Here is a 25,199-nt window from a genome sequence, read left to right on the forward strand (position 1 = left end):
TATGGATGGCTCAGGAAGCCCAACAAGATGAAATATCCTCAGTGTCTCTTGTCTTTCTCTATGCCGTGGCTCCTCTCTGTGGCCTGGCTCAACACCAGAATATAGTACAAACCATGGGACCAGGAACTACAGTTTCACTTACTCCATCCAACAAAATAGGCATTTTTCTACATCAGGGAAGATTTGTAAAGGGAAGCAGCAGAGGCAGCAGTAGCCAGTGGAAGGAGTCAGTCTACTCAATTCATCCACTATTCCTTGCCTGGAAATAGCTGCTTCAATATCCACATTTTCTCAAAAGATCATATTCAAGAGTCAGCAATTTAATACACTACTAGCTGTGCCCGGCCACACGTTGCTGTAGCGTAATCTGGTGGTACTGAAAATAAAGTAATGAGTAAGTGTTGGTATTTAATATATGTTATTTCTTAATCTTCCTTTTCTGGAGACTGGCGATCCTGTCGATGTCCTGGCTGATCGCTATAATAGTGAGCTGGCAAGGGCACTTGACACGATCGCTCCTGAACGTCCCCTCTCGCTGCGTAGAGTCATGTCGACTCCTTGGTTCACTGAGGAGCTGGCTGTGATGAAGCGTACGAGGAGGGGACTAGAGTGCATCTGGAGGAAATCTCGCAATGTGTCTGACCAAGCACGGGCTAAAGCCGCTATTAAGGCTTACTCTGTGGCTCTGCGAGCAGCCAGGAAAGCTTTCACGACTGCCCGCATAGCGTCTGCGGCCAACAGGCCATCGGAGTTGTTCCGAGTTGTTGGGGAGCTCCTGCGGCCTCCCGAGACCCAGGGGCTTCCCGATGACTTGGCAAGTAGGTGCAGCGATTTCGCGCACCATTTTGCAGGCAAAGTTGCTCAGATACGCCGGGAATTGGACACCAGCTTAATTGTAGTTCCAGCGGAGGTAACCGAGGTACCTGTCTGTCTGATTTTGTGGGATTCTTTCTGGCTTGTTCTTCCTGATGACGTGGAGGGGATTCTTGGGTCTGTGAGGGTGACCACTTGCGCTCTGGATCCTTGTCCCTCTTGGCTGGTTAAGCTGGCCAAAGATGGGTTGTTGGATTGGTTTGTGGCTATAATAAATGCCTCGTTGGGTCAGGGGTCAGTTCCATCCTGCTTCAAGCAGGCAGTAGTAAAACTGCTACTAAAAAAGACCTCGTTAGACCCATCTGTATGTAACAACTACAGACCAATTTCCAACCTCCCATTTTTGGGCAAGGTTCTGGAGCGGGAGTGTAAAGAAGTGTGTGTTTTATTTTGATTTATGGATGACATGTTTGTTTGATTTTGTTTAAACAGTCAGGTTTGGCTATGTTTAAAATGGGTAAGTATTAGAGTTGATAATATGTAGGGGAAGGTAACCAGCTCAGCATTCTGAGGCAGGTTACCATAGCAACAGGGGCGGAGCCAATCGCCGTTTGAAGGAAAAAGGAGGGAATGTTTTAAAAACAGGTCAGTCTGTAATGGTGGAATTACAGTGAAGACTGATTCTCAAGTGGAGGATCAGGGTGGCTCAAATGAGGGAATTTGAGTCAATTCTAAAATAAGGTGACTTATTTTAGGTAGTCTGTGATTTCTAGTCACAGGGGACAGACTAGTTCCAAGTTTAAGGAAATCAGGGAAGTTTAAATCTTAGTCTGTGATTTTTAGTCACAGGAGATGGGCTGGTTCCAGGATTGGGGGAAACCAGGAAAGCAGACCTCTAGTAGAGCCAGACTAAGCAAGTTGGGTGACTTGTTTAGGGCTATTTGTGGAGGCTGTGAAGTAAGGGGAAGTAATCCCAAGAGATCCAAGAGATCAGTTTATAGTTTGGTTCTGAGAGAAGAAAGTATTTGGAAGTTAGAACACCTCAACATCTATTTGTAACAGTTATTTAAGTGCCTCAAAGAAGTTATTGAACCACTAAGCTTTGTACATGAAATAAACTTGTTTTTGTTCTTTAAACCATCTAAGTCTCTGTCACACTCATATCCTAAACGTAAGTAACACTACCATCTAAGGTGGGATAAAAAGATTCCTCCCTGCCTCAGTTCTTCACAATTGGTGGCAGCGGTGGGATAAAAAGATTCCTCCTCCCTGCCACAGTTCTTTACAGATGGTTGCCACGCAGCTCCAGGAGTTCCTCGATGCCACTGATTTTCTGGACCGTTCGTAGTCTGGCTTCAGGCCTGGGCACAGCACCGAGACGGCTTTGGTCGCCTTGGTGGATGACCTCCGTAGGGAGCTGGACAGGGGGAGTGTGACCCTGCTGGTTCTCTTGGACATCTCAGCGGCTTTCGATACCATCGACCATGGTATCCTTCTGGGGAGGCTCTCCGGGATGGGGCTCGGTGGCACGGTTTTGCTGTGGCTCCGGTCCTTCCTGGAGGGTGAAGCTGGGGGATACCTGCTCGGACCCCTGGCCATTGACCTGTGGGGTCCCGCAGGGGTCTGTCTTATCCCCCATGCTATTTAACATCTACATGAAACCGCTGGGAGAGGTCATCCGGAGTTTTGGAGGGTGTTGCCATCTCTACGCAGATCACACGCAAATCCACTACTCGTTTCCATCTGACTCCAAGGAAGCCCCTCGGATGCTGAACCAGTGCCTGGCCGCTGTGGCGGACTGGATGAGGAGGAACAAGCTGGGGATCAATCTTGACAAGACAGAGGCCCTACTGGTCAGTCGCTCGTCAGATCGGGGTATTGGGTGGCAACCTGTGCTGGACAGGGTTGCACTCCCCCTGAAATCACAGGTCCGCAGTTTGGGGATCCTCCTGGACTCAGCGTTGATGCTTGAGGCGCAGGTGTCGGCGGTGGCCGGGAGGGCCTTCACACAACTCAAACTTGTGCACCAACTGCGAACATACCTCGTGAAGTCTGACTTGACCACGGTGGTTCATGCCTTAGTTACCTCTAGACTGGACTACTGTAATGCGCTCTACTTGGGGCTTCCCTTGAAGACGGCCCGGAAACTACAATTGGTCCAGCGTTCGGCTGCCAGATTAATAACGGGGGTGAGTTACAGGGAGAGATCTACTCCCTTGTTTAAGGAGCTCCACTGGCCGCCATTTCTTTTCCGGTCCCAATTCAAGGTGTATACCATCACATATAAAGCCCTAAACGGTTTGGGACCCACCTACCTTTGTGACCGTATCTCCTATCATAAGCCTACCCGATCCCTTCGATCATCAGGGGAAGCTCTCCTGTCGCCACTGCCGATATCCCAGACTCGCCTTTTGTGAACAAGGGAGAGGGCCTTTTCTGCTGTGGCCCCCCGATTGTGGAACTCACTGCCCATTGAGATTAGGCAAGCCTCCACATTAGTAGCCTTCAAAAAAGACTTGAAACATGGCTCTTCCGTTGTGCCTTTGGAGAGTAACTTTTTTATATTTCTTTTCCGTTGCTCCCTCTAATATCTATCCTCTAGACTACACCACTTCCTTATGACCCTGTTCGCTATGGTTTTTATTCTTATGTCTTTCTCACCCCGAGTTTTAACTTAATGTTCATGTGGTCCACCCTTGTTTTCATTGTTTCCTTGATTTGTATTGTAATGGATATTATTATTTATTGTATTGTTCACTGTGTTGTGATGTGTTGTTCTTTTATATGCTGTTTATATTGTATTGTTCTGGGCATGGCCCCATGTAAGCCGCCCGAGTCCCCGTTGGGGAGATGGTGGCGGGGTATAAATAAAGTATTATTATTATTATTATTATTATTATTATTATTATTATTATTATTAATGCTTGTGGATAAACAATATTTTTGTTGTAAATGTAGCCCCCTCTCAATGGCTGACACTCCACAACCAAAGATATTGTTAAACACAAAAATGAAAAAGAGACAAAAAAACAACAGTATCTATGGTTGTGACTTTTATTAATCTTGCATTATCTCTTTGCCAAGTTCAGCTTGGCAAGTTTCAAAAGTGATACGATTAATATAATTCCTAACTAGTGGTCCCTGCTGGATGCCCAGAGGAAGGCGAAAAACCTCCAGGATCTCTGGCCAATCTACCCTGGAGGAAAATTCCTTCCCGACCCCAAAAGTGGCAGTCAGTCCTACCCTGGGCATATCAGCAAAGATCACACATCAGATACATCATTGCTAAGGAGGCTATACTTCCTCCCTTGTCCCTCAAGATTCAGAGAGGACATCCTGATGCCCATTTCTGCCACATCAGTTTGGGTCCTCTCTCCTCCCCAGTTTAAAAAATAAACAAATAGCTGGATTGGATCTTCAGATGATTCTTTGTGGAAGGCATCAGATCATGGCCAGATCCAAAACTTTCTTCTGTTTCTGGAAGTTCTATCTTCTTGGCTAATTTCATCTTCTTTTGTCTTTTTCACCTTCAACCTTCTCTAGTAAGAACCTCTTTCCCTATATCACGCTGATATCAAATATAAGGTATCAAGCCTATGATGGATATGCAAATCACCACCATCACCATCATAATTGTCATCAGCCTCTGTTAAAATGTGAATCAACATGTGAAATAGAGCAAATTGAACCAGCCATGGATAATGAGATCCGAACCGTGAATAGTGGAACCCCAGAACACGGATACTAAGTCCTTGGGGCCTAATTTAAACGATGTAATTTTGCAGCAACAAGGACCAACAAAGTGCATAAAGTGGAACAAAAGTGTTCCGGTTTTGCTTTGGTGGAAGACAGGAGCCTCAAGAGGTGAAAACAGTTTGTTGAAGTCCAGTTTTGTTGGGGCTGCCATCACATGGTGAGTGATCATATGATGGTGAAGGAGGGGTCTTATGGTCTGGAGTCATGGGAAATGGAGGATGAAGGTGGAGATGGTGAAGGGCTTGAGATGATGCTTGCGGTGTGCAGAGGGCCCCAGGGCTGGCTTCATGGCAGGTAGTGGTATTGTTCTCCCATATAGCTGGCAATTAGTGAGGAGAAAGACTGGGCACAGCTTCTGGCAAAGTTCTCACAGCACGGCACCACCTTGTGACTGCACACAGGTTCAGCACTCGCCCGGGAGGAAAACCCAGGGGAGACGGAATCATGGGATAAAGAGTGACTAGTGGGACCAAGAAAGAGTTCCCCCCTCCCCCATCCTTCCTTGGCCCAGTTTGTTGAAGTCCAGTTTGGTTGGGGCTGCCAGCACATAGCGGGTGATCATACGATGGCGAAGCAGGGGTCTTATGTTCTGGAGTCGTGGGAAATGGAGGATGAAGGTGGAGATAGTGAAGGGCTGGAGATGATGCTTGCGGTGTGCGGAGGGCCCCAGGTCTGTCTTCATGACAGGTTGTAATATTGTTTTCCCATTTAGCTTAGTCTGTCCGGTCTTCTGGGGGTGCTGCCTGTTTCTGGCGGTAGTTTGGCCTCCCTTGGGCAGCTGGCAGTTGGGGAGGAGAAAGACTGGGCACAGCTTCTGCCAAAGTTCTCTCAGCATGGCACCACCTTGTGACTGCACACAGGTCCAGCACTCCCCGAGACAGAAACCCAGGGGAGACGGAAGCATGGGATAAAGAGTGCCTAGTGGGACCAGAAAGAGAGATTATACATTCCCCCCTCCCCCATCCCTCCTTGGCCCTAGGTGAGGAGGGAGAAGTTTGGGAAGGGGGAGAGAAGTAGCATCTTTCATACCTTATGAGTTCTGGAAGTCCCCTTGGCACAGCTCTGGCGAGGGCAGGGCAGCTTTTCCATGGTGGCCACAGGCTAGATCCTGCTTGCTCCTCCACAGACTTCTTCTAGGAGACTGGTGTCCTCTTTGCAGGGGGGAGACGTTTTGAAAGGATGGGGATAAGAGCTAGGCAATTGTGGAGGAGAAAGACTGGGCACAGCTTCTGCAACTCTTCTCTCAGCTCGACAGCACCTTGTGACTGCACACAGGTCCAGTTCTCCCCCAAGACGGAAACCCAGGGGAGACGGAAGCATGGGATAAAGAGTGCCTAGTGGGACCAGAAAGAGAGATCATAGGTTCCCCCCTCCCTCATCCCTCCTTGGCCCTAGGTGAGGAGGGAGAAGTTTGGGAAGGGGAGAGAAGTGGCATCTTTCATACCTTATAAGTTCTGGAAGTCCCCTTGGCACAGCTCTGGTGAGGGCAGGGCAGCTTTTCCATGGTGGCCATTGGCAAGATCCTGCTTGCTCCTCCTGAGGTGTCTTCTAGGAGACTGGGGTCCCCTTTGCAGGGGGGCGAAGTTTTGAAAGCATGGGGATAAGTGCTAGAAAAAAAAGTTGAGCTATTAGGGGGTCAAGCTCAATATCACAAGTGGAACCAGATTGCTGTAGTTTTACTTCGGTTGAAAGCAGGAGCCTCAAGAGGTGAAAACAGTTTGTTGAAGTCCAGTTTGGCTCGGGCTGCCAGCACATAGCGGGTGATCATACGATGGCGAAGCAGGGGTCTTATGTTCTGGAGTCGTGGAAAATGGAGGATGAATGTGGAGATGGTGAAGGGCTGGAGATGATGCTTGCGGTGTGCAGAGGGCCCCAGGGCTGTCTTCATGACAGGTTGTAGTATTGTTCTCCCATTTAGCTTAGTCTGTCCGGTCTTCTTCGGGTGCTGCCTGTTTCTGGCGGTATTTGGCCTCCCCTGGGCAGCTGGCAATTGTGGAGGAGAAAGACTGGGCACAAGCTTCTGCAACTCTTCTCTCAGCTCGACAGCACCTTGTGACTGCACACAGGTCCAGCTCTCCCCCAAGACGGAAACCCAGGGGAGACGGAAGCATGGGATAAAGAGTGCCTAGTAGGACCAGAACGAGAGAATATAGGTTCCCCCCTCCCTCATTCCTCCTTGGCCCTTGGTGAGGAGGGAGAAGTTTGGGAAGGGGAGAGAAGTGGCATCTTTCATACCTTATAAGTTCTGGAAGTCCCCTTGGCACAGCTCTGGCAAGGGCAGGGCAGCTTTTCCATGGTGGCCATTGGCAAAATCCTGCTTGCTCCTCCTGAGGCGTCTTCTAGGAGACTGGGGTCCCCTTTGCAGGGGGGCCAAGTTTTGAAAGCATGGGGATAAGTGCTAGAAAAAAGGTTGAGCTATTAGGGGGTCAAGCTCAATATCACAAGTGGAACCAGCTTGCTGTAGTTTTGCTTCGGTTGAAAGCAGGAGCCTCAAGAGGTGAAAACAGTTTGTTGAAGTCCAGTTTGGCTGGGCCTGCCAGCACATAGCGGGTGATCATACGATGGCGAAGCAGGGGTCTTATGTTCTGGAGTCGTGGGAAATGGAGGATGAAGGTGGAGATGGTGAAGGGCTGGAGATGATGCTTGCGGTGTACGGAAGGTCCCAGGGCTGTCTTCATAACAGGTTGTAGTATTGTTCTCCCATTTAGCTTAGTCTGTCCGGTCTTCAGGGGGTGCTGCCTGCTTCTGGCTATAGTGTGGTCTCCCCTAGGCAGCTGGCAATTGTGGAGGAGAAAGACTCGCAGTTGAAATCACCACAAGCAGAGTCACTCAGTGAAAGCATTTAGCACTATATAGAAATTCATTGTTGCTGAGTTTAACAACTCCTGAAGAAGGGGTTTTCCCCTGAAACAGGGTCAAAAATACCCGGGACCCCTGTAGAGAATTGGGACTTTATTTGTACTTTACTTTTGAAGACTTTTTTGAGAGCGGTGCTCCATCATTATTTTCTTCAATCAAATATACAGCAACTTTTTGACAATCGTTCGTTTGTGTGTATAGATACTCTACAAGTATTCTGGGACTTTGTATAGTACCACCTTGTGACTGCACACAGGTCCAGCACTCCCCGAGACGGAAACCCAGGGGAGACGGAAGCATGGGATAAAGAGTGCCTAGTGGGAACAGAAAGAGAGATTATACGTTCCCCCCTCCCCCATCCCTCCTTGGCCCTAGGTGAGGAGGGAGAAGTTTGGGAAGGGGGAGAGAAGTAGCATCTTTCATACCTTATGAGTTCTGGAAGTCCCCTTGGCACAGCTCTGGCGAGGGCAGGGCAGCTTTTCCATGGTAGCTATTGGCTAGATCCTGCTTGCTCCTCCACGGACTTCTTCTAGGAGACTGGTGTCCTCTTTGCAGGGGGGAGAAGTTTTGAAAGCATGGGGATAAGAGCTAGAAGAAAGGTTGAGCTATTAGGGGGTCAAGCTCAATATCACAAGTGGAACCAGATTGTTGTAGTTTTGCTTCGGTCGAAAGCAGGAGCCTCAAAAGCTGAAAACAGTTTGTAGAAGTCCAGTTTGGTTGGGGCTGCCAGCACATAGCGGGTGATCATACGATGGCGAAGCAGGGGTCTTATGTTCTGGAGTCGTGGGAAATGGAGGATGAAGGTGCAGATGGTGAAGGGCTAGAGATGATGCTTGCGGTGTACGGAAGGTCCCAGGGCTGTCTTCATGACAGGTTGTAGTATTGTTCTCCCATTTAGCTTAGTCTGTCCGGTCTTCAGGGGGTGCTGCCTGCTTCTGGCTATAGTGTGGTCTCCCCTAGGCAGCTGGCAGTTAGGGAGGAGAAAGACTGGGCACAGCTTCTGCAACTCTTCTCTCAGCTCGGCACCACCTTGTGACTGCACACAGGTCCAGCACTCCCCCGAGACGGAAACCCAGGGGAGACGGAAGCATGGGATAAAGAGTGCCTAGTGGGACCAGAAAGAGAGATTATACGTTCCCCCCTCCCCCATCCCTCCTTGGCCCTAGGTGAGGAGGGAGAAGTTTGGGAAGTGGAAGTAGCATCTTTCATACCTTATGAGTTCTGGAAGTCCCCTTGGCACAGCTCTGGCGAGGGCAGGGCAGGTTTTCCATGGTGGCCATTGGCAAGATCCTGCTTGCTCCTCCACGGACTTCTTCTAGGAGACTGGTGTCCTCTTTGCAGGGGGGAGAAGTTTTGAAAGCATGGGGATAAGAGCTAGAAGAAAGGTTGAGCTATTGGGGGGGTCAAGCTCTATATCACAAGTGGAACCAGATTGTTGTAGTTTTGCTTCGGTCGAAAGCAGGAGCCTCAAAAGGTGAAAACAGTTTGTTGAAGTCCATTTTGGTTGGGGCTGCCAGCACATAGCGGGTGATCATACGATGGCGAAGCAAGGGTCTTATGTTCTGGAGTCGTGGGAAATGGAGGATGAAGGTGGAGATGGTGAAGGGCTGGAGATGATGCTTGCGATGTGCAGAGGGTCCCAGGGCTGTCTTCATGACAGGTTGTAGTATTATTCTCCCATTTAGCTTAGTCTGTCCGGTCTTCTGGGGGCGATGCCTGTTTCCGGCGGTAGTTTGGCCTCCCCTGGGCAGCTGGCAGTTGGGGAGGAGAAAGACTGGGCACAGCTTCTGCAACTCTTCTCTCAGCTCGACAGCACCTTGTGACTGCACACAGGTCCAGCTCTCCCCCAAGACGGAAACCCAGGGGAGACGGAAGCATGGGATAAAGAGTGCCTAGTGGGACCAGAAAGAGAGATCATAGGTTCCCCCCTTCCTCATCCCTCCTTGGCCCTAGGTGAGGAGGGAGAAGTTTGGGAAGGGGGAGCGAAGTGGCATCCTTCATACCTAGTGTGTTCTGGAAGCCCCCTTGGCACAGCTCTGGCGAGGGCAGGACAGCTTTTCCATGGTGGCCATTGGCAAGATCCTGCTTGCTCCTCCAGGGACGTCTTCTAGGAGACTGGTGTCCTCCTTGCAGCTGGGAGAAGTTTTGAAAGCATGGGGATAAGAGCTAGAGGAAAGGTTGGGCTATTAGGGGGTCAAGCTCTATATCACAAGTGGAACCAGATTGTTGTAGTTTTGCTTCGGTCGAAAGCAGGAGCCTCAAAAGGTGAAAACAGTTTGTTGAAGTCCATTTTGGTTGGGGCTGCCAGCACATAGCGGGTGATCATACGATGGCGAAGCAAGGGTCTTATGTTCTGGAGTCGTGGGAAATGGAGGATGAAGGTGGAGATGGTGAAGGGCTGGAGATGATGCTTGCGGTGTGCAGAGGGCCCCAGGTCTGTCTTCATGACAGGTTGTAATATTGTTTTCCCATTTAGCTTAGTCTGTCCGGTCTTCTGGGGGTGCTGCCTGTTTCTGGCGGTAGTTTGGCCTCCCCTGGGCAGCTGGCAGTTGGGGAGGAGAAAGACTGGGCACAGCTTCTGCAACTCTTCTCTCAGCTCGGCAGCACCTTGCGACTGCTCACAGGTCCAGCTCTCCCCAAGACGGAAACCCAGGGGAGACGGAAGCATGGGATAAAGAGTGCCTAGTGGGACCAGAAAGAGAGATTATACATTCCCCCCTCCCCCATCCCTCCTTGGCCCTAGGTGAGGAGGGAGAAGTTTGGGAAGGGGAGAGAAGTAGCATCGTTCATACCTTATGAGTTCTGGAATTCCCCTTGGCACAGCTCTGGCGAGGGCAGGGCAGCTTTTCCATGGTGGCCATTGGCAAGATCCTGCTTGCTCCTCCACGGACTTCTTCTAGGAGACTGGTGTCCTCTTTGCAGGGGGGAGAAGTTTTGAAAGCATGGGGATAAGAGCTAGAAGAAAGGTTGAGTTATTAGGGGGGTCAAGCTCTATATCACAAGTGGAACCAGATTGTTGTAGTTTTGCTTCGGTCGAAAGCAGGAGTCTCAAAAGGTGAAAACAGTTTGTTGAAGTCCAGTTTGGTTGGGGCTGCCAGCACATAGCGGGTGATCATACGATGGCGAAGCAGGGGTCTTATGTTCTGGAGTCGTGGGAAATGGAGGATGAAGGTGGAGATGGTGAAGGGCTGTAGATGATGCTTGCGGTGTGCAGAGGGCCCCAGGCCTGTCTTCATGACAGGTTGTAGTATTGTTCTCCCATTTAGCTTAGTCTGTCCGGTCTTCAGGGGGTGCTGCCTGCTTCTGGCTATAGTGTGGTCTCCCCTAGACAGCTGGCAGTTGGGGAGGAGAAAGACTGGGCACAGCTTCTGCCAAAGTTCTCTCAGCATGGCACCACCTTGTGACTGCACACAGGTCCAGCACTCCCCGAGACGGAAACCCAGGGGAGACGGAAGCATGGGATAAAGAGTGCCTAGTGGGAACAGAAAGAGAGATTATACGTTCCCCCCTCCCCCATCCCTCCTTGGCCCTAGGTGAGGAGGGAGAAGTTTGGGAAGGGGGAGAGAAGTAGCATCTTTCATACCTTATGAGTTCTGGAAGTCCCCTTGGCACAGCTCTGGCGAGGACAGGGCAGCTTTTCCATGGTAGCCATTGGCTAGATCCTGCTTGCTCCTCCACGGACTTCTTCTAGGAGACTGGTGTCCTCTTTGCAGGGGGGAGAAGTTTTGAAAGCATGGGGATAAGAGCTAGAAGAAAGGTTGAGCTATTAGGGGGTCAAGCTCAATATCACAAGTGGAACCAGATTGTTATAGTTTTGCTTCGGTCGAAAGCAGGAGCCTCAAAAGCTGAAAACAGTTTGTAGAAGTCCAGTTTGGTTGGGGCTGCCAGCACATAGCGGGTGATCATACGATGGCGAAGCAGGGGTCTTATGTTCTGGAGTCGTGGGAAATGGAGGATGAAGGTGCAGATGGTGAAGGGCTAGAGATGATGCTTGCGGTGTACGGAAGGTCCCAGGGCTGTCTTCATGACAGGTTGTAGTATTGTTCTCCCATTTAGCTTAGTCTGTCCGGTCTTCAGGGGGTGCTGCCTGCTTCTGGCTATAGTGTGGTCTCCCCTAGGCAGCTGGCAGTTAGGGAGGAGAAAGACTGGGCACAGCTTCTGCAACTCTTCTCTCAGCTCGGCACCACCTTGTGACTGCACACAGGTCCAGCTCTCCCCCAAGACGGAAACCCAGGGGAGACGGAAGCATGGGATAAAGAGTGCCTAGTGGGACCAGAAAGAGAGATCATAGGTTCCCCCCTCCCCCATCCCTCCTTGGCCCTAGGTGAGGAGGGAGAAGTTTGGGAAGGGGGAGCGAAGTGGCATCCTTCATACCTAGTGTGTTCTGGAAGCCCCCTTGGCACAGCTCTGGCGAGGGCAGGACAGCTTTTCCATGGTGGCCATTGGCAAGATCCTGCTTGCTCCTCCAGGGACGTCTTCTAGGAGACTGGTGTCCCCTTTGCAGGGGGGCGAAGTTTTGAAAGCATGGGGATAAGTGCTAGAAAAAAGGTTGAGCTATTAGGGGGTCAAGCTCAACATCACAAGTGGAACCAGATTGTTGTAGTTTTGCTTCGGTCGAAAGCAGGAGCCTCAAGAGGGGAAAACAGTTTGTTGAAGTCCAGTTTGGCTGGGGCTGCCAGCACATAGCGGGTGATCATACGATGGCGAAGCAGGGGTCTTATGTTCTGGAGTCGTGGGAAATGGAGGATGAAGGTGGAGATGGTGAAAGGCTGGAGATGATGCTTGCGATGTGCAGAGGGTCCCAGGGCTATCTTCATAACAGGTTGTAGTATTGTTCTCCCATTTAGCTTAGTCTGTCCGGTATTCAGGGGGTGCTGCCTGCTTCTGGCTATAGTGTGGTCTCCCCTAGGCAGCTGGCAGTTAGGGAGGAGAAAGACTGGGCACAGCTTCTGCAACTCTTCTCTCAGCTCGGCAGCACCTTGTGACTGCACACAGGTCCAGCACTCCCCCGAGACGGAAACCCAGGGGAGACGGAAGCATGGGATAAAGAGTGCCTAGTGGGACCAGAAAGAGAGATCATAGGTTCCCCCCCTCCCTCATCCCTCCTTGGCCCTAGGTGAGGAGGGAGAAGTTTGGGAAGGGGAGAGAAGTGGCATCTTTCATACCTTATAAGTTCTGGAAGTCCACTTGGCACAGCTCTTGTGAGGGCAGGACAGCTTTTCCATGGTGGCCATTGGCAAGATCCTGCTTGCTCCTCCTGAGGCGTCTTCTAGGAGACTGGGGTCCCCTTTTCAGGGGGGCGAAGTTTTGAAAGCATGGGGATAAGTGCTAGAAAAAAGGTTGAGCTATTAGGGGGTCAAGCTCAATATCACAAGTGGAACCAGATTGCTGTAGTTTTGCTTCGGTTGAAAGCAGGAGCCTCAAGAGGTGGAAACAGTTTGTTGAAGTCCAGTTTGGCTCGGGCTGCCAGCACATAGCGGGTGATCATACGATGGCGAAGCAGGGGTCTTATGTTCTGGAGTCGTGGGAAATGGAGGATGAAGGTGGAGATGGTGAAGGGCTAGAGATGATGCTTTCGGTGTACGGAAGGTCCCAGGGCTGTCTTCATAACAGGTTGTAGTATTGTTCTCCCATTTAGCTTAGTCTGTCCGGTCTGCAGGGGGTGCTGCCTGCTTCTGGCTATAGTGTGGTCTCCCCTAGGCAGCTGGCAGTTGGGGAGGAGAAAGACTGGGCACAGCTTCTGCAACTCTTCTCTCAGCTCGGCAGCACCTTGTGACTGCACACAGGTCCAGCTCTCCCCCAAGACGGAAACCCAGGGGAGACGGAAGCATGGGATAAAGAGTGCCTAGTGGGACCAGAAAGAGAGATCATAGGTTCCCCCCTCCCCCATCCCTCCTTGTCCCTAGGTGAGGAGGGAGAAGTTTGGGAAGGGGGAGCGAAGTGGCATCCTTCATACCTAGTGAGTTCTGGAAGCCCCCTTGGCACAGCTCTGGCGAGGGCAGGACAGCTTTTCCATGGTGGCCATTGGCAAGATCCTGCTTGCTCCTCCAGGGACGTCTTCTAGGAGACTGGTGTCCCCTTTGCAGGGGGGCGAAGTTTTGAAAGCATGGGGATAAGTGCTAGAAAAAAGGTTGAGCTATTAGGGGGTCAAGCTCAATATCACAAGTGGAACCAGATTGCTGTAGTTTTGCTTCAGTTGAAAGCAGGAGCCTCAAGAGGTGAAAACAGTTTGTTGAAGTCCAGTTTGGCTCGGGCTGCCAGCACATAGCGGGTGATCATACGATGGCGAAGCAGGGGTCTTATGTTCTGGAGTCGAGGGAAATGGAGGATGAAGGTGGAGATGGTGAAGGGCTAGAGATGATGCTTGCGGTGTACGGAAGGTCCCAGGGCTGTCTTCATAACAGGTTGTAGTATTGTTCTCCCATTTAGCTTAGTCTGTCCGGTCTGCAGGGGGTGCTGCCTGCTTCTGACTATAGTGTGGTCTCCCCTAGGCAGCTGGCAGTTGGGGAGGAGAAAGACTGGGCACAGCTTCTGCAACTCTTCTCTCAGCTCGGCAGCACCTTGTGACTGCACACAGGTCCAGCACTCCCCCGAGACGGAAACCCAGGGGAGATGGAAGCATGGGATAAAGAGTGCCTAGTGGGACCAGAAAGAGAGATTATACGTTCCCCCCTCCCCCATCCCTCCTTGGCCCTAGGTGAGGAGGGAGAAGTTTGGGAAGGGGAAGTAGCATCTTTCATACCTTATGAGTTCTGGAAGTCCCCTTGGCACAGCTCTGGCGAGGGCAGGGCAGGTTTTCCATGGTGGCCATTGGCAAGATCCTGCTTGCTCCTCCACGGACTTCTTCTAGGAGACTGGTGTCCTCTTTGCAGGGGGGAGAAGTTTTGAAAGCATGGGGATAAGAGCTAGAAGAAAGGTTGAGCTATTGGGGGGGTCAAGCTCTATATCACAAGTGGAACCAGATTGTTGTAGTTTTGCTTCGGTTGAAAGCAGGAGCCTCAAGAGGGGAAAACAGTTTGTTGAAGTCCAGTTTGGCTGGGGCTGCCAGCACATAGCGGGTGATCATACGATGGCGAAGCAGGGGTCTTATGTTCTGGAGTCGTGGGAAATGGAGGATGAAGGTGGAGATGGTGAAAGGCTGGAGATGATGCTTGCGATGTGCAGAGGGTCCCAGGGCTGTCTTCATGACAGGTTGTTGTATTGTTCTCCCATTTAGCTTAGTCTGTCCGGTCTTCAGGGGGTGCTGCCTGCTTCTGGCTATAGTGTGGTCTCCCCTAGGCAGCTGGCAGTTAGGGAGGAGAAAGACTGGGCACAGCTTCTGCAACTCTTCTCTCAGCTCGGCAGCACCTTGTGACTGCACACAGGTCCAGCTCTCCCCCGAGACGGAAACCCAGGGGAGACGGAAGCATGGGATAAAGAGTGCCTAGTGGGACCAGAAAGAGAGATCATAGGTTCCCCCCTCCCTCATCCCTCCTTGGCCCTAGGTGAGGAGGGGGAAGTTTGGGAAGGGGGAAAAAAGTGGCATCCTTCATACCTAGTGAGTTCTGGAAGCCCCCTTGGCACAGCTCTGGCGAGGGCTGGACAGCTTTTCCATGGTGGCCATTGGCAAGATCCTGCTTCCTCCTCCTGGGACGTCTTCTAGGAGACTGGTGTCCTCTTTGCAGGGGGGACAAGATTTGAAAGCATGGGGATAAGTGCTAGAAGAAAGGTTGGGCTATTAGGGGGTCAAACTCTATATTACAAGTGGAATCAGATTGTTGTAGTTTTGCTTCGGTCGAAAGCAGGAGCCTCAAAAGGTGAAAACAGTTTGTTGAAGTCCAGTTTGGTTGGGGCTGCCAGCACATAGCGGGTGATCATACGATGGCGAAGCAAGGGTTTTATGTTCTGGAGTCGTGGTAAATGGAGGATGAATGTGGAGATGGTGAAGGGCTGGAGATGATGCTTGCGGTGTGCAGAGGGTCCCAGGGCTGTCTTCATGACAGGTTGTAGTATTGTTCTCCCATTTAGCTTAGTTTGTCCGGTCTTCTGGGGGTGCTGCCTATTTCTGGCGGTATTTGGCCTCCCCTAGGCAGCTGGCAATTGTGGAGGAGAAAGACTGGGCACAGCTTCTGCAACTCTTCTCTCAGCTCGACAGCACCTTGTGACTGCACACAGGTCCAGCTCTCCCCCAAGACGGAAACCCAGGGGAGACGGAAGCATGGGATAAAAAGTGCCTAGTGAGACCAGAAAGAGAGATCATAGGTTCCCCCCTCCCCCATCCCTCCTTGGCCCTAGGTGAGGAGGGAGAAGTTTGGGAAGGGGGAGCGAAGTGGCATCCTTCATACCTAGTGAGTTCTGGAAGTCCCCTTGGCACAGCTCTGGCGAGGGCAGGACAGCTTTTCCATGGTGGCCATTGGCAAGATCCTGCTTGCTCCTCCAGGGACGTCTTCTAGGAGACTGGTGTCCTCTTTGCAGGGGGGAGAAGTTTTGAAAGCATGGGGATAAGAGCTAGAAGAAAGGTTGGGCTATTAGGGGGTCAAGCTCTATATCACAAGTGGAATCAGATTGTTGTATTTTTGCTTCGGTCGAAAGCAGGAGCCTCAAAAGGTGAAAACAGTTTGTTGAAGTCCAGTTTGGTTGGGGCTGCCAGCACATAGCGGGTGATCATACGATGGCGAAGCAGGGGTCTTATGTTCTGGAGTCGTGGAAAATGGAGGATGAAAGTGGAGATGGTGAAGGGCTTGAGAGGAATCTTGCGGTGTACGGAGGGTCTCAAGGCTGTCTTCATAACAGGTTGTAGTGTTGTTCTCCCATTTAGCTTAGTTTGTCCGGTCTTCTGGGGGTGCTGCCTGCTTCTGGCTATAGTGTGGCCTCCCCTAGGCAGCTGGCAGTTGGGGAGGAGAAAGATTGGGCACAGCTCCTGCCACTCTTCTGTCAGCATGGCACCACCTTGTGACTGCACACAGGTCCAGCACTCCGCCGAGACGGAAACCCAGGGGGGACAGAAGCATTTGATAGAGAGTGCCTAGTGGGACCAGAAAGAGAGATTATAGGTTCCCACCTCCCGCATCCCTCCTTGGCCCTAGGTGAGGAGGGAGAAGTTTGGGAAGGGGAAGTAGCATCTTTCATACCTAGTGAGTTCTGGAAGCCCCCTTGGCACAGCTCTGGCGAGGGCAGGACAGCTTTTCCATGGTGGCCATTGGCAAGATCCTGCTTGCTCCTCCTGGGATGTCTTCTAGGAGACTGGTGTCCTCCTTGCAGGGGGGAGAAGTTTTGAAAGCATGGGGATAAGAGCTAGAGGAAAGGTTGAGCTATTAGGGGGTCAAGCTCTATATCACAAGTGGAACCAGATTGTTGTAGTTTTGCTTCGGTCGAAAGCAGGAGCCTCAAAAGGTGAAAACAGTTTGTTGAAGTCCAGTTTGGCTCGGGCTGCCAGCACATAGCGGGTGATCATACGATGGTGAAACAGGGGTCTTATGTTCTGGAGTCGTGGGAAATGGAGGATGAAGGTGGAGATGGTGAAGGGCTGGAGGTGATGCTTGCGGTGTGCAGAGGGCCCCAGGGCTGTCTTCATGACAGGTTGTAGTATTGTTCTCCCATTTAGCTTAGTCTGTCCGGTCTTCTGGGGGTGCTGCCTGTTTCTGGCGGTATTTGGCCTCCCCTGGGCAGCTGGCAATTGTGGAGTTGAAAGACTGGGCACTGATTCTGCAACTCTTCTCTCAGCTCGACAGCACCTTGTGACTGCACACAGGTCCAGTTCTCCCCCAAGACGGAAACCCAGGGGAGACAGAAGCATGGGATAAAGAGTGCCTAGTGGGACCAGAAAGAGAGATCATAGGTTCCCCCCTCCCTCATCCCTCCTTGGCCCTAGGTGAGGAGGGAGAAGTTTGGGAAGGGGAGAGAAGTGGCATCTTTCATACCTTATAAGTTCTGGAAGTCCACTTGGCACAGCTCTTGTGAGGGCAGGGCAGCTTTTCCATGGTGGCCATTGGCAAGATCCTGCTTGCTCCTCCTGAGGCGTCTTCTAGGAGATTGGGGTCCCCTTTGCAGGGGGGCGAAGTTTTGAAAGCATGGGGATAAGTGCTAGAAAAAAGGTTGAGCTATTAGGGGGTCAAGCTCAATATCACAAGTGGAACCAGATTGCTGTAGTTTTGCTTCGGTTGAAAGCAGGAGCCTCAAGAGGTGAAAACAGTTTGTTGAAGTCCAGTTTGGCTCGGGCTGCCAGCACATAGCGGGTGATCATACGATGGCGAAGCAGGGGTCTTATGTTCTGGAGTCGTGGGAAATGGAGGATGAAGGTGGAGATGGTGAAGGGCTAGAGATGATGCTTTCGGTGTACGGAAGGTCCCAGGGCTGTCTTCATAACAGGTTGTAGTATTGTTCTCCCATTTAGCTTAGTCTGTCCGGTCTGCAGGGGGTGCTGCCTGCTTCTGGCTATAGTGTGGTCTCCCCTAGGCAGCTGGCAGTTGGGGAGGAGAAAGACTGGGCACAGCTTCTGCAACTCTTCTCTCAGCTCGGCAGCACCTTGTGACTGCACACAGGTCCAGCTCTCCCCCAAGACGGAAACCCAGGGGAGACGGAAGCATGGGATAAAGAGTGCCTAGTGGGACCAGAAAGAGAGATTATACGTTCCCCCCTCCCCCATCCCTCCTTGGCCCTAGGTGAGGAGGGAGAAGTTTGGGAAGGGGGAGAGAAGTAGCATCTTTCATACCTTATGAGTTCTGGAAGTCCCCTTGGCACAGCTCTGGCGAGGGCAGGGCAGGTTTTCCATGGTGTCCATTGGCAAGATCCTGCTTGCTCCTCCACGGACTTCTTCTAGGAGACTGGTGTCCTCTTTGCAGGGGGGAGAAGTTTTGAAAGCATGGGGATAAGAGCTAGAAGAAAGGTTGAGCTATTGGGGGGGTCAAGCTCTATATCACAAGTGGAACCAGATTGTTGTAGTTTTGCTTCGGTCGAAAGCAGCAGCCTCAAGAGGGGAAAACAGTTTGTTGAAGTCCAGTTTGGCTCGGGCTGCCAGCACATAGCGGGTGATCATACGATGGCGAAGCAGGGGTCTTATGTTCTGGAGTCGTGGAAAATGGAGGATGAAAGTGGAGATGGTGAAGGGCTTGAGAGGAATCTTGCGGTGTACGGAGGGTCTCAAGGCTGTCTTCATAACAGGTTGTAGTGTTGTTCTCCCATTTAGCTTAGTTTGTCCGGTCTTCTGGGGGTGCTGCCTGCTTCTGGCTATAGTGTGGCCTCCCATAGGCAGCTGGCAGTTGGGGAGGAGAAAGATTGGGCACAGCTCCTGCCACTCTTCTGTCAGCATGGCACCACCTTGTGACTGCACACAGGTCCAGCACTCCGCCGAGACGGAAACCCAGGGGGGACAGAAGCATTTGATAGAGAGTGCCTAGTGGGACCAGAAAGAGAGATTATAGGTTCCCCCCTCCCGCATCCCTCCTTGGCCCTAGGTGAGGAGGGAGAAGTTTGGGAAGGGGGAGAGAAGTAACATCTTTCATACCTTGTTAGTTCTGGAAGTCCCCTTGGCACAGCTTATGTTCTTACAGGGGTCGTATGTTATGGATTCGTGGGTAATGGAGGATGAAGGTGGAGATGGTGAAGGGCTGATGTCTTCAACAGGATGGCTTGGGTCCAGTCCTCAGGATCAGTTGTTAGTGATCTTCTTGAGCTGTGCCAGGAGCGCCCCCCTCAGTATTTAAAAGTGGTTAGTGGATTCTCTAAAACATTTGCACACATGCACTCAGGAAAAAGGAGATGGGAGGACCTGGGAGTGAAATTGAGGCCAGTGGGGATCTAGCTTTCTACTATAACTGCATGAGCTACAGTTAGAGGAAGAGGTGGAGGAATTTGGGAGGCTGGGAGTCCCCTGTGCAGGGATGGCCTGGGTGAGAGAAGAAGAAAGGTTGAGATTTTAGGGAGTCACACTTGATATCACACATAGATAAACCCTTTTGATGCAATGGGACATTTATTGCTGAGACTCACAATATGATTGAAGTCCATCAAAAAAAATATCTTCAAGTCCTTCAGAAAAAAAACACAACCCAGAGTGCCTCAAATTGTGGATAATAGCTCTGATTGACCCTCAGTTGAATGCTGGGATCAATCCTTCAGAGTTGGTGGTCTGACCAGTTGGTGGGGTAGAATAATAATACAAAACATCCTCTATGTTTCTCATAATTTCTATGGCCCTTTAAACTCTGGATTTGCAATTTGCTATGTTGGACATTGGTTGCTTAAACAAGTTTGCTAAAAGACTGAATGACATGGTACCGTTGTTGCCCAGAAGTTTGGGTTTTCCTTACCTCTTTTGAAGATCACAACCCGGAATCAAATGCTATTTCTATGCATAACATTTCCTACCTTCTTTTTGATGGGAAGGACTTTTTAACTTGTTCCATGAAGAAATTAGCGTTCCTCTGCTACACTCTACATGGAAGAAGCTTTGCTTTTTCTTAGAAAAAGGCAGCTCACTCCAACTCCATCATGACCAGTGGCCAAGACAAGTCCACTGCTCAACCAAGATGTTCAGATGTACCAAATCTATTCTGCAAAGAAAAAAGAAAAAGAAATAGAATTATTCATTGTCGAAGAAATTACCTCTACTAATTTGAGAAGATGGGGGTGTGAAAGATCATTTATATTCACCTCTGCCAAATAATTTCTTCTGTCTTCTTAACTCGCGTGCTGAACAGAACTGTAATTAAATCTAATCTAGTCTCTTCAAGGATATGCCAAAGCTCCATCCACAATAATTCCATTCTTTACCAAAATAGTAATTTCTCTTGCTGACCATCTTGATATATCATTTCTACCAGTTAAAATGTAATCAATAATGTCCTCAGTCTTCTGGTTTAACACCATGAATTGATTGTCTGAAACACATCCATGGCTTTTATTCTCAGGTTTCCATTTTTAGTCTTCTTACCAATTTTTATTCTTTCTTGCAAATGACTTATCCAAGGGAGCTCCTTTCGAACCAACCCCTGCTGTTTTACCTCCATGTGCTTCTGGTATAGCAAAAGAGGTGGCAAGTAAGGATCCTTTGTCATCTGACATTCCTTTGTGTCTTGATACATGTTGTTATGTAACTGATGCATTCTAAACCAGGGATGTTTCTCTATTGCAAGTTAAATGTTCCCATATCAGGAAAATAAATCTCATATGGAAACATTGCATAGGTAACCTTTGGAAACCTGTTGTGAAGGTTGCAAAATTCAAAATAATTCCTAAACAAATCTGGATTTTACAAGATTTTTGAAAGTTTAGAGACTGTTTATGGATATTTTCAGCAATTCTGACATATAACAATGTGTAGCTGTGGCTTGTAAGAATTCAAGCTATGTGGAATCTAGATAATCTGTAACAATAGCATAACATGTTTTTACAAACTATTCAACCTTTTGGTTATGTTAGCGGCGACATTTGTGTTTTCATTAAGTGTACAGCTTACATTGAAAAATGCTTTAGCTGTGCATTGCAATGTTTGGTTTAGTTTTAGTTCTAGTTATATTTATATACTATTTAAGTATAGTTGTTTTTTCCATCTGAATGTTATTTTTTTGTGTATTTGCATCTGTCCTCCTCCTTTTCTCCTTTTTCTTCCTTCTTCTTCTTCTTCTTCTGGTTCCTCAAACTCTTCATATCTTGCTGTTAGAAGCCAATTGTAAACCAACGAAATATCAGTAGAATACATTTCCTTTGAGATATACATATATCCACATGTATGGCAAATGGGGGTGAGGTGTTCATAAGCAAGAAAAAAATGTAACAAAAAAAAGTATCTCCAAGCTTGCTGGGGTCTTTTCTTACCTCCCTCGAAGATGGCATGAATTCACCATTAATACGTTTAGCTCCTGAACATGCTGGACCCCATAGCCACCAGCCATGGCTGAAGTTGGGATCCAGAAACCTGTCCTAGCAGACGACCACCAAATAGCCTTCCAGTTTTAAAATGCCAGCGAAAAAGATTCTTCTTATCAAATCTATGAGCAGCTTATGAGCAGCTTCACCACAATCTGCCTTTTCTTCTCATCTCTCCCTCTTCTTTTACCAACATTTTTTTGTCAACCTCCATCTTCTTTTCCATTCTTCTTTCCTCTGAGCCTAACTATTCCTATTTTATTCAATTTACCCTTCATTTTGATTAGCTTATTAATATTTTGGCTCTTCTCCTTCCGACTTTCTCACCTTTTCACTGCCTTTCCTTCTTCTTTATTCATCTGTTTCTCATTCTGTGCCGCTAGGATGAGGCTCCATTTCTACCTCTTTTCCAAAACATTTCCTTTCTCAGGAATCCACCTGACATCTTCACATTATGACCCGGAGAGGCGTCTGAAGCAACAGCATTTTTATGGGCACAGATCCAACACTGAGTAATGCTGGGACCTCCAACCAACATGACAAACACATAGATATATTTCCATCCAACTCAACCATTAAGATTAGGACCAAACCAACTACCGCGAATAGGCAGGAGGTGAGAAGCTGTGATATAGATCCCGTGGGCAGAATCCCCTTTGCTTTTTTCCTCTGCACCTCTCTTCTTCCAGAAAAAAACCAACGTCTCCTCCAAAATTGAGCTTTACCCTTCTCTATTCACTTGCTTTCTCCTGTTGCATTTCCTGTGTTCAGTGCTCTTCTCCCTCTTTTGGTGACCACGATGTTGCTGTTTGAAGTGAAAAAGCAAAATGCCACCCTTCGCTCTTGAAACTGAAGGAACCCAAACTGGCAAAAGCATTTGGGCAACCGAGACACAAAATCCCAGGGTGAAAGACCCCTCTCTCCTTTTTTTTTCAGAAGAAAGGGAAACAACCAGACAAATCTAGGAAAAATAATCCACCTGCTGGATGCCTCTTATTGCCCAACTGACAAAGCCAACTGCTTCACCCTGGGTCCCTTCCTCCAGCCTTAACTGAAATAGAACAATTGGTGCATCACAATGGAAGACATGGTGTATCATCCATGTCCTCTTAAAGCCATAGCTGTCCTGAACTACCCCTGGGTGGGGAATATGGCTGCTTTGACAGATGTTCCTATGGCAAAGCATGCAGTGATAAGAGCAAATGAATAGCTTTCTTGTGTATTTACATCTGTTCTTGTCTTCTTGTTGTCCTTCTTTTTCTTCTTCTTCTTCTTCTTCTGGTTCCTCAAACACCTCATACCTTGCTGTTAGAAGCAAATTGTAAACCAAAGAAATATCAGTAGTGTTAGACAAAGTCACTTCAGTAGAATAATTTTTCTTTCAGTTCTGGTATATTTTGAGATATAACTTCAACTACCTACCTCGTCACCATTCAGTGCCAAACTCCACTGTGGTCTAATATTTCAGATAGAAATTGCAACGTTCTGGGTTCGGGTCCTGTCCCCATTCACCCTCAAGAGTGTAATGTGCTGCAAGGAAACAGTGCATTATGTAACATTAGTAATGTCTGATAAGAAAAAAAACGAGTTTGCAAAATTCTTCAAGAACTTGTAGAACCAAAACGTTTGTTTCACCTTGTAGTGTGCGATGGGACACTCTGCTCGGATATTCCCAGGTATCTTCAGTACAGGATCTACCATATTATGGCCATTATCCAACTGCTCTCAATGGCTGTGGAGAGTCATTATGGATAGCCGTTGACCGGACTAAACCTGAAGGAAGCTGGTTGGGAATACGCACATGGTGTCCAGAATCCATCCGAACACCTGTGGCTTTGGGGATCAAGGCATACTAACATTTTGGGGCATCCTGTTCCCTTCCTGTGGGGCCTTGTTTTAAAAATGGTCTTAGCAATGTCTTCACACTTTGCATAGTTTTGTAGATCAAACACTGTTGCTGCAAAGGGAAGAAATCAAAGCCATTATATTTATAATCAATGGAGACTGGAGGGAAAGAGGAAATAACTTTCTTAGAATACGTAGCTCAGTGACTTCTTTGAGGCCTTCACTTTCAGTTGGGGCCTCAGCTAGTTGTTTTGCTGGAGGACTTTCACTGAAGTACAAGCTGTAACTGGTATCCCTTACATGGGATCATGACTTTCCCGTGTTCACAAGAACCCATTTTCTTGGTTCTTTGGTCGTCAAAAAGTCCTGGCACCTTCCTTTCCATAACAATATTTTTCAGAGATTGTGGAGAATCGACTAGAATTTGGGTTCCACTACACCCCATGATTCAGGTGGAGAAGCTGAAGGCTTGGGATCAAGTCAGACCTTTGATGATTTACCTTCATTCTTAGGTGACTGAAGCCAGAGAAAGTGGAATAGGAAGGCCTGAGTAATGCCTAAGGAGCATCTTCACATTTTGAATCATTGTGTAGATCAAATATGCCTGCTGCAAATAGAAAGAAAAAAACAAACCTTTACCTGAAGTTTATAGTCTTAAAAGTTCTGAAATGGAAGTGGAAAGAGAAATGTACCTCCATGTGAATATTTCTTACCTAGTAGCTGTTAATCATTCCTGCGAATCTTCTACTTTGTGCAAAGACTCTTGGATGCTGTATCTTCAAAAGCTCCTTCCTGTAAATCCCTTACCTGTTTGTTGCAAATCCTTCCTGTGATTCCAAGCTTGCTGTGGTGTTTTCTTGCCTCCCTCAAAGATGGCATGGATTCTCCATTAATACTTAGAGCTCCTGAACATGGGGGACCCCAAAGCCACCAGCCATGGCTTCAGTTGGAATCTAGAAACCTGTAGTGCCAGACAACGAGTAAACAGCCAGTTTTCCAGTATTAAAATATCAGCATGAAAAGATGTTTTCAGCCATTGGCTTCTCCATCTCTTCAAATAAATGAACAGCTTCATCACAATCTGCCTTTTTTTCTCATTTCTTACTCTTCTTTTGCCAACATTTTGGTCAACCTCCACCTTCTTCTTTATTCATTTTTCCTCTGAGAGCAACCTATTCCGATTGTATTCCATCTCCCCTTCATTCTGATTCACTAATTCATATTTTTGGCTTCTGTTCTCTCTTGCTTCCTTCTCATTTTTCCTCTGCCTTTGCTTTTTGTTTTCATTTGTTCTTCATTCTGTTTTGCCAGGATGAGGTTCCTTTGTATTTCCACCTTTTTTCCACAATGTTTCCTTTCTTCAAGAATCAACGCAACACCTTTACATCATGACCCAGAGGGTGAGTGCTTAGCATCCTTGCGAGGCTTCAGCTCTGGTTCTGCACCCAGCAAAGATGATGGTGGAGCTGAGGAGTCTTGGGTGGCCTCAGGATCTGGTAGGTGGGGAAGAGTTGGAAATGGTTCCCCTGACTCCTGGGTTTTGTCTGGTTGACGACAAATGAGGCACAGTGGGTGGGAGGTATCCGAAGGTAGCTTCTCCCCTCAGGAGTGACAGACCTTTCGAGCTAAAGCCATAATGGTCTATATTAGTTCTGCAAGTCGTAGTCAAAGTCCAAACTAAGTCAATGTCCTGAAAATCAGTCCTAAGGAGAGAATCTGAACGTGCTGCTTTGCGGCAAGAAAAAGAACTGAGGCTCCAATCTAGGCTGCCACGTTATATGTAGGAGGGTGGACGGGGTTGGAGCCCCTTGATTGCAGAGCTTTCCAGAGGATTTGAATCAGCTGCGCTGAACGCAGAAAACTACATCAGGTGCGTATTTCACAGACGCAATAATTCACCTGCTGGTTGCCTCTTCACTGCCCAACTTCACTGCCCAACTGACGAAGCCAACTGCTTCACCCTGAGTCCCTGCTCCAACTTTAACTGCCACAGAACAATTTGCGCATCACAATGGAAGATGTGCGCATCATCCATGTCCTGTTAAAGCTGAACCACCCCCGGATGGGGAAAACGGCACCTT

At 48.8% G+C, this 25,199-nt stretch overlaps 1 long non-coding RNA gene across 5 annotated transcripts; it reads right to left on the bottom strand.

Annotated features, from left to right (window-relative positions):
* Positions 1 to 3,851: 3,851 nt before the first annotated feature.
* Positions 3,852 to 25,199, bottom strand: LOC134293775 (uncharacterized). Of its 5 annotated transcripts, none has more exons than XR_010000736.1 (5): positions 23,832 to 25,197; positions 22,909 to 23,725; positions 22,696 to 22,803; positions 20,059 to 22,578; positions 3,852 to 19,958 (listed from the first exon to the last, which is right to left on the bottom strand). It is a non-coding gene; the product is annotated as an uncharacterized LOC134293775 (long non-coding RNA). The 5 variants fall into 5 exon arrangements; XR_010000738.1 differs by having other exon boundaries at positions 3,852 to 16,432; positions 16,539 to 22,578; positions 23,832 to 25,185; XR_010000739.1 differs by having other exon boundaries at positions 3,852 to 9,320; positions 9,432 to 22,578; positions 23,832 to 25,175.

This window comes from Anolis carolinensis, chromosome 1, assembly GCF_035594765.1.
Source record: "Anolis carolinensis isolate JA03-04 chromosome 1, rAnoCar3.1.pri, whole genome shotgun sequence".
Taxonomy (NCBI): domain Eukaryota; kingdom Metazoa; phylum Chordata; class Lepidosauria; order Squamata; family Dactyloidae; genus Anolis; species Anolis carolinensis.